This window comes from Phyllobates terribilis, unplaced genomic scaffold, assembly GCF_046119375.1.
Source record: "Phyllobates terribilis strain yellow unplaced genomic scaffold, ASM4611937v1 Scaffold_12__6_contigs__length_324123572, whole genome shotgun sequence".
Taxonomy (NCBI): Eukaryota; Metazoa; Chordata; class Amphibia; order Anura; family Dendrobatidae; genus Phyllobates; species Phyllobates terribilis.
In genome coordinates, this window is record NW_027362772.1 from 63,657,855 (window position 1) to 63,667,254 (window position 9,400).

The following is a 9,400-nucleotide window of genomic DNA, read 5'->3' on the forward strand; positions in this document are numbered from 1 at the left end:
GGAGGGTCTGCCTTAATATCACCAGTAAAGACCCTGAACTGCACTGCAAAGACTCTGAGTCGTTCCTGCTCATCGCCGCACCAGCACTACTAGTGCTGGGACGCCCGTGCACCATCACTCCCATCATCCACATTCCCTGCCCTGAGGCCATTGGCCTGACCACCCTGAGCCACGGGACCGGGTCACCGCCACGGATACTACAACCCCCAGAAGCCCGGTTCTGGGTGCCCCTCGGCCCAGGGGGCGAGTCAGATACACAGCTGATAGTCCTACTGAATAGACTGTTAGAATTTGTATTATGGCAAGAAAAAAGCAGCTGAGTAAAGAAAAATGAGTGGCCATCATTACTTTAAGAAATGAAGGTCAGTCAGTGCGAAAAATTGGGCAAACTTTGAAAGTGTCCCCAAGTGCAGTTGCAAAAACCATCAAGCGCTACAAAGAAACTGGCTCACATGAGGACCGCCCCAGGAAAGGAAGACCAAGAGTCACCTCTGCTTCTGAGGATAAGTTTATCCGAGTCACCAGCCTCAGAAATTGCAGGTTAACAGCAGCTCAGATTAGAGACCAGGTCAATGCCACACAGAGTTCTAGCAGCAGACACATCTCTTCAACAGCTGTTAAGAGGAGACTTTTTACAGCAGGCCTTCATGGTAAAATAGCTGCTAGGAAACCACTGCTAAGGACAGGCAACAAGCAGAAGAGACTTGTTTGGGCTAAAAAACACAAGGAATGGACATTAGACCAGTGGAAATCTGTGCTTTGGTCTGATGAGTCCAAATTTGAGATCTTTGGTTCCAACCACCGTGTCTTTGTGCGACGCCGAAAAGGTGAACGGATGGACTCTACATGCCTGGTTCCCACCGTGAAGCATGGAGGAGGAGGTGTGATGGTGTGGGGGTGCTTTGCTGGTGACACTGTTGGGGATTTATTCAAAATTGAAGGCATACTGAACCAGCATGGCTACCACAGCATCTTGCAGCGGCATGCTATTCCATCCGGTTTGCGTTTAGTTAGACCATCATTTATTTTTCAACAGGACAATGACCCGAAACACACCTCCAGGCTGTGTAAGGGCTATTTGACCAAGAACGAGAGTGATGGGGTGCTACGCCAGATGACCTGGCCTTCACAGTCACCAGACCTGAACCCAATCGAGATGGTTTGGGGTGAGCTGGACCGCAGAGTGAAGGCAAAAGGGCCAACAAGTGCTAAGCATCTCTGGGAACTCCTTCAAGATTGTTGGAAGACCATTTCCGGTGACTACCTCTTGAAGCTCATCAAGAGAATGCCAAAGCAGTCATCAAAGCAAAAGGTGGGTACTTTGAAGAACCTAGAATATAAGACATATTTTCAGTTGTTTCACACTTTTTTGTAAAGTATATAATTCCACATGTGTTAATTCATAGTTTTGATGCCTTCAGTGTGAATGTACAATTTTCATAGTCATGAAAATACAGAAAAATCTTTAAATGAGAAGGTGTGTCCAAACTTTTGGTCTGCACTGTATATGGCTGATTTTGGAAGGGTTTAAACATGATCCAGCAGCTATTATGTCACCTACATCATTCATGTGACCACTGACCCAATTCTCTGCCCTCAGCAGTGATGCTGGCATATATGGCACTTGGGTGCCGAGGCCAACGATTGGCGGCATTGCTCATATGAACAGTGCACCAGCTACAAGATCGGCTGTAGCGTGTAGCATCAGCGTCTCTGCCCCCTGCCAGGCAGAGACGCCATCCCACTCACCTCCTCGCTCCCCGCGCACTGTGCTTAAGGCGCGCGCGCGCTCCCTCCCTCTTAAAGGGGCCGCGCGCGCCGTCCTAAGTAGTCCCCGGCCAATAGCCGAGGATCCTCCCATATATTAGGCACCTCCTCCAAAATGGAGGTGCCCGAGCAAAAGTTGTTGCACAGTGTTTTTGACCTCTGCTTCAGCCTTCAGGGCCCGCTGCTAGCCTGACTACCAGTCTTGCCCGCCAGCCTGTTACCTGCCGTGCCAGCCAGCCCGCTTACCTGGGAGCACTTGCCTGTTGCCTGCCTGTTACCTGCCGTGCCTGCCGGTCCGCTCACCTGGGAGCTCTTGCCTGTTACCTGCAGTGACTGCCTGTCCGCTCACCTGGGAGCACTTGCCTGTTGCCTGCCTGTTACCTGCCGTGCCTGCCAGCTCGCTCACCTGGGAGCACTTGCCTGTGACCTGCCTGTTATCTGCCATGCCTTCCCGGAGGCTCCTGCCGTCACTTGCCGTGACCACCTAGAGACTCCTGCCGTCACTTGCCGTGACCACCTGCCAGCCCACCTAGAGACTCCTGCCGTCACTTGCCGTGACCACCTGTCAGCCCACCTAGAGACTCCTGCCGTCACTTGCCGTGTCTACCTGATAGCCTACCTGAAGGCTTCTGCTCGCCAGCCTGCCTGCTGTGCCTACCTGCTATTCCGGTCAGTCCCTGCCATCTGTACCGTGGGAGTCACCTGCTTCCTTACAAGGTCGTCCCCAGAGTAGCACCTGGTCCCTCGGCTCGGTCCCTCCCTGGTCACGGAGTCGTTCGCCGCGGTACGACCAGGGTCGGTCCGGGTTGATGCTTAGTTACGCCCCTCTGGGTCCCTCCTTGCACCGTAGCACAGAGGTTCCACCCCCCGGACCCGTAACACAGCGGTCCTGAAACAGAAGGAGATTTGGAAGGAGAGTTATGCTGGCAAATGTCATAAAATTCAGGACGACCCCTTTAAAATACCATTTCATAGGGCGCCCCATTGGCCGTCCGCCATCTAGACACAACATATTCCGTTTCGCTGATTATATAAGTACGGAGGTGAAATGCAATAAAAATTTATATGTTTATGCTGCGTTTTATCGTCCCTCTCCGGCTATTCCAGAATCTCGGATGTCGGGAAATGCACAGCGTGCGAAGGCACCTATGGTTTCCTTGTATGAGAGCCGTGCTTTACACTTATCCTCGGCGTGAAGGGTTAATGCATGATGTTGATGGACATAAAGTTTTTGTTTCTGTGCATGTCGGAGTCCTTCCTATCCCCCCCCAGCTGTCTGCACATGAAGGGAATGTGATGGAATGCGCTATTATTGTAGGGTAATGTTACTGGAGCCTGGTCATTTCCTGGTGCAGGACCTCTGACCCTGCACAAATACGGGATCTACACTCCAAGTCCTGGCAAGACTCTGAAGTCTCCTAAAAATCCCTCCTGCCAAAAAATAAAAATAAAAAAATTATTGGCGTAAATTGCCATCTAATGGAACCACATGAGGCTAGTACATCTCATAGTATTTGGGAATATTTGGATATGGAAATCACTTTTTTTTTTTTATAAGACTCCTCCAACCATAAGCTGATCAGGTCCTGCTGCTGAAATCCCTAATGATCGGGGAAACTCAGTAAGTGTTTACTTTTTCTGCAGCACTCCCGCAGGAGAGATAAAGTATTACAACGGTTCTATTCAGAGCAATGGGCCATCCATGTAATGCACAGATCTGCCAGGTCCTCCAGTAAAAGACACAACTTTTACCTTCTTTCCATAGATAAGAAGATTCCTCCCCCAATTAATTTCTAAATCCCATTTAGAGGGGGTCCTTGGTTGTGGATCATAATCTCTTGGTTTCAGTGGAGAATGGTTACAAAGAGCATCTCTCGCAATGGGGGAACTGTCCTGCCCTGTACCATACAGATGACCATTTCATATGAATAAGCAAGGTGTAATACTTAATTTGCCCTGCGGTTGTGCTGTGGGAAAACATAACGCCTACTATTGCTTTTCTTTATAGATTACAGCTGATCGCTGGATGTCCTTAAGTTTACAATCATGGGAACTCTTCCATGCAAACAGTCAAATATGGAGGATTCCTTTAAGCATCCTATTTCCCAATGAGAGACAAGAAAATAATGATCAGTTGCTACATTTCTAGAGCGAACTAACATATGTGCCTTTAATTGGGAAAACAGGAATCACTTCCATTACTCTTAGGAACCTTGAACTATAAACCTTAAAAGGGTAAATAGTAAGAACCATTACTTAGCTGTTAAAGTCGCTCCCAATGCTCCCGCGGTCCTGCATGACCACCATTGTCGACCACTGGCCTCATCGTTGCAATGCAAAGACCATGCGGAGCAGCACCAACAGGTAACTAATGCTTCTTTTATTAATTTCTGCCATTTTTTTCCCTTGCCCTGTTTTTTTTTATTGATCTTGGACAATCCCTTTAATTTTTTTTTTTTTAAAGGGACAGTGACCATTGAGCAGTTTCCTAATCTCCAGTACCAGTCTTTAAAGATGGTGATGCTCTCGGTCTTCTTTTCTCGACTTCCACACTGCGCTGGAGTAATCTGAGACAGACTGGTTGCTAGCGACTTTCCGCCTGTCGACACCACGGAAATCAGGCTGTGCAGCGCCGGCAACCAGACTGTCAGAAGTGACTCAGCTGAAAGCTGGATTGTCCCTGGGTTTACGGGAGGGACAGCTTGGCAGCCATCATGCCGTTCCATATCTCAGGCTTTAGATTTTTCTAAAAATACATTTAGATGGAGAACCTTCTTGATTTAATAAAACAGAGCTGACCTTGGGTATTCCCGGAAGCTGCGCAGTCCGCTCAGTGACGGACACACCATCATTGTGGTGACAACCAGACTGACTGTATCCTCAGTCCTCGGCTCACAGGAGAGAAGCAGCAGTATCAGGGTCCCCTAGGGCGGACTTTAGCATGCATTAATCAAGGGTTAAACATCGCGATTCTGCAAAAATTCGACTATCACGACTGTTTGTGCAAAAATTTATCTGCATGTCCCCTTTAGGACGCCGCTATTTTAGGGTTAATTATTTTTCTAATATTTAAAAAAAAAAAAATTCTGAATTTTTTTTTTTCAGTCCGACTAGCGGACTTGAACACGGAATTTCCTGATCACTTGTATATTATTACACTGCAATTTTTCAATTTTTTTACACTGACAAAACGCCAAATACACAGACTTTGGCTTCTGTACATGGGAGACCATGATAACCTATCCGCACTCTGTAATCAGGTCGTGAGGGAGTAGAAAGTATGGAAACTTCCTCCATCTGTCTAACCGCTTAGGTGCCACATTTGCTATGGATGTCGGTGTCCAAGGGATTAACCTACCTGGATTGGAGTTATCTCCGATCAGGGCTGATGATCTCATGGGTACAGGGTCCAAATTAGGACAGTACAAAATACTGGAGCTTGTCAACCCACCTTTACAGCCTTCATGATGTCTTCAGTAAAACCATCCGACCTTCTACAGCCCAAATGAGTTCAGCACTGAAGCCTGCAAAATTGTAAATGCAGCTCTGAACAAACAACAGCCTGATCATCCCTTTTAAAGGGAGTTTTTACAGTCTGAAAAATACAAATGCAAACTATTCCGAATGTAAAAAAAATACTTATCAGTTTATTCGCGGTGGTACCTTTAACTCCTGTAAAAACGAAACGTTGATGTGTGATGACAACGGAAAGTGACTGGAGGCACAAGAATAAAAGGTATTAACAGGTAGAAGGTTATATTAATATTTGTCAAAACCAAGTATTGTTATTTTGTCACTTTTCCCAGGAGGCAAACAGTTTAATTTCAGCCATCTATATCGAGTACATGTCAGGCAAATCACAACCTGCCCTTCAAATCTTTTGCCAAAAAGTTCTGACACATTAGAGTATGTACACTATGTGATTCTCTATGGTAATCCCCTATACTCCATACTAGCAACAGTCGGACATCAACCCCCTCATAAACACAGCAGAGCGCTGCTGACACAGCGGGAAGCCTCATTCATTACCTTCCTAAAGTGAATATGGGGTCTGCAACCAAAAATATTGGTGAACCACACACGAGCTGTCACCCCTCACACAAGCAGTCTGTACTACACATCTATAACATGTCACCCCTCACATCCGCAGCGTGTACTACACATATATAACATGTCACCCCTCACACCCGCAGCCTGTACTATACACACATATTACATGTCACCCCTCACACCCGCAGCCTGTACTATACACACATATAACATGTCACCCCTCACACCCGCAGCCTGTACTATACACACATATAACATGTCACCCCTCACACCCGCAGCCTGTACTATACACACATATTACATGTCACCCCTCACACCCGCAGCCTGTACTATACACACATATTACATGTCACCCCTCACACCAGCAGCCTGTACTATACACACATATAACATGTCACCCCTCACACCCGCAGCCTGTACTATACACACATATTACATGTCACCCCTCACACCCGCAGCCTGTACTATACACACATATAACATGTCACCCCTCACACCCGCAGACTGTACTATACACACATATTACATGTCACCCCTCACACCCGCAGCCTGTACTATACACACATCTAACATGTCACCCCTCACACCCGCAGCCTGTACTATACACACAAACATAACATATCACCCCTCACACCCGCAGCCTGTACTACACATATATAACATGTCACCCCTCACACCCGCAGCCTGTACTACACATACAGTACAGACCAAAAGTTTGGACACACCTTCTCATTTAAAGATTTTTCTGTACTTTCATGACTTTGAAAATTGTACATTCACACTGAAGGCATCAAAACTATGAATTATCACATGTGGAATTACATACTTAACAAAAAAGTGTGAAACAACTGAAAATATGTCTTATATTCTAGGTTCTTCAAAGTAGCCACCTTTTGCTTTGATGACTGCTTTGCACACTCTTGGCATTCTCTTGATGAGCTTCAAGAGGTAGTCACCGGAAATGGTTTTCACTTCACAGGTGTGCCCTGTCAGGTTTAATAAGTGGGATTTCTTGCCTTATAAATGGGGTTGGGACCATCAGTTGTGTTGTGCAGAAGTCTGGTGGATACACAGCTGATAGTCCTACTCAATAGACTGTTAGAATTTGTATTATGGCAAGAAAAAAGCAGCTAAGTAAAGAAAAACGAGTGGCCATCATTACTTTAAGAAATGAAGGTCAGTCAGTCCGAAAAATTGGCCAAACTTTGAAAGTGTCCCCAAGTGCAGTTGCAAAAACCATCAAGCGCTACAAAGAAACTGGCTCACATGAGGACCGCCCCAGGAAAGGAAGACCAAGAGTCACCTCTGCTTCTGAGGATAAGTTTATCCGAGTCACCAGCCTCAGAAATTGCAGGTTAACAGCAGCTCAGATTAGAGACCAGGTCAATGCCACACAGAGTTCTAGCAGCAGACACATCTCTTCAACAGCTGTTAAGAGGAGACTTTTTACAGCAGGCCTTCATGGTAAAATAGCTGCTAGGAAACCACTGCTAAGGACAGGCAACAAGCAGAAGAGACTTGTTTGGGCTAAAAAACACAAGGAATGGACATTAGACCAGTGGAAATCTGTGCTTTGGTCTGATGAGTCCAAATTTGAGATCTTTGGTTCCAACCACCGTGTCTTTGTGCGACGCCGAAAAGGTGAACGGATGGACTCTACATGCCTGGTTCCCACCGTGAAGCATGGAGGAGGAGGTGTGATGGTGTGGGGGTGCTTTGCTGGTGACACTGTTGGGGATTTATTCAAAATTGAAGGCATACTGAACCAGCATGGCTACCACAGCATCTTGCAGCGGCATGCTATTCCATCCGGTTTGCGTTTAGTTAGACCATCATTTATTTTTCAACAGGACAATGACCCGAAACACACCTCCAGGCTGTGTAAGGGCTATTTGACCAAGAACGAGAGTGATGGGGTGCTACGCCAGATGACCTGGCCTTCACAGTCACCAGACCTGAACCCAATCGAGATGGTTTGGGGTGAGCTGGACCGCAGAGTGAAGGCAAAAGGGCCAACAAGTGCTAAGCATCTCTGGGAACTCCTTCAAGATTGTTGGAAGACCATTTCCGGTGACTACCTCTTGAAGCTCATCAAGAGAATGCCAAAGCAGTCATCAAAGCAAAAGGTGGGTACTTTGAAGAACCTAGAATATAAGACATATTTTCAGTTGTTTCACACTTTTTTGTAAAGTATATAATTCCACATGTGTTAATTCATAGTTTTGATGCCTTCAGTGTGAATGTACAATTTTCATAGTCATGAAAATACAGAAAAATCTTTAAATGAGAAGGTGTGTCCAAACTTTTGGTCTGCACTGTATATGGCTGATTTTGGAAGGGTTTAAACATGATCCAGCAGCTATTATGTCACCTACATCATTCATGTGACCACTGACCCAATTCTCTGCCCTCAGCAGTGATGCTGGCATATATGGCACTTGGGTGCCGAGGCCAACGATTGGCGGCATTGCTCATATGAACAGTGCACCAGCTACAAGATCGGCTGTAGCGTGTAGCATCAGCGTCTCTGCCCCCTGCCAGGCAGAGACGCCATCCCACTCACCTCCTCGCTCCCCGCGCACTGTGCTTAAGGCGCGCGCGCGCTCCCTCCCTCTTAAAGGGGCCGCGCGCGCCGTCCTAAGTAGTCCCCGGCCAATAGCCGAGGATCCTCCCATATATTAGGCACCTCCTCCAAAATGGAGGTGCCCGAGCAAAAGTTGTTGCACAGTGTTTTTGACCTCTGCTTCAGCCTTCAGGGCCCGCTGCTAGCCTGACTACCAGTCTTGCCCGCCAGCCTGTTACCTGCCGTGCCAGCCAGCCCGCTTACCTGGGAGCACTTGCCTGTTGCCTGCCTGTTACCTGCCGTGCCTGCCGGTCCGCTCACCTGGGAGCTCTTGCCTGTTACCTGCAGTGACTGCCTGTCCGCTCACCTGGGAGCACTTGCCTGTTGCCTGCCTGTTACCTGCCGTGCCTGCCAGCTCGCTCACCTGGGAGCACTTGCCTGTGACCTGCCTGTTATCTGCCATGCCTTCCCGGAGGCTCCTGCCGTCACTTGCCGTGACCACCTAGAGACTCCTGCCGTCACTTGCCGTGACCACCTGCCAGCCCACCTAGAGACTCCTGCCGTCACTTGCCGTGACCACCTGTCAGCCCACCTAGAGACTCCTGCCGTCACTTGCCGTGTCTACCTGATAGCCTACCTGAAGGCTTCTGCTCGCCAGCCTGCCTGCTGTGCCTACCTGCTATTCCGGTCAGTCCCTGCCATCTGTACCGTGGGAGTCACCTGCTTCCTTACAAGGTCGTCCCCAGAGTAGCACCTGGTCCCTCGGCTCGGTCCCTCCCTGGTCACGGAGTCGTTCGCCGCGGTACGACCAGGGTCGGTCCGGGTTGATGCTTAGTTACGCCCCTCTGGGTCCCTCCTTGCACCGTAGCACAGAGGTTCCACCCCCCGGACCCGTAACACAGCGGTCCTGAAACAGAAGGAGATTTGGAAGGAGAGTTATGCTGGCAAATGTCATAAAATTCAGGACGACCCCTTTAAAATACCATTTCATAGGGCGCCCCATTGGCCGTCCGCCATCTA

General features: G+C 48.1%; 1 long non-coding RNA gene across 1 annotated transcript in view; it reads left to right on the forward strand.

Annotated features, from left to right (window-relative positions):
* The window catches only part of LOC141173069 (uncharacterized), a 36,500-nt gene extending 33,697 nt beyond the window's left edge, over positions 1 to 2,803 (forward strand). The window contains exon 3 of the long non-coding RNA XR_012252580.1: positions 1,936 to 2,803. This is a non-coding gene — a long non-coding RNA (uncharacterized lncRNA). The remainder of the gene's footprint in view (positions 1 to 1,935) is intronic.
* Positions 2,804 to 9,400: the final 6,597 nt, after the last annotated feature.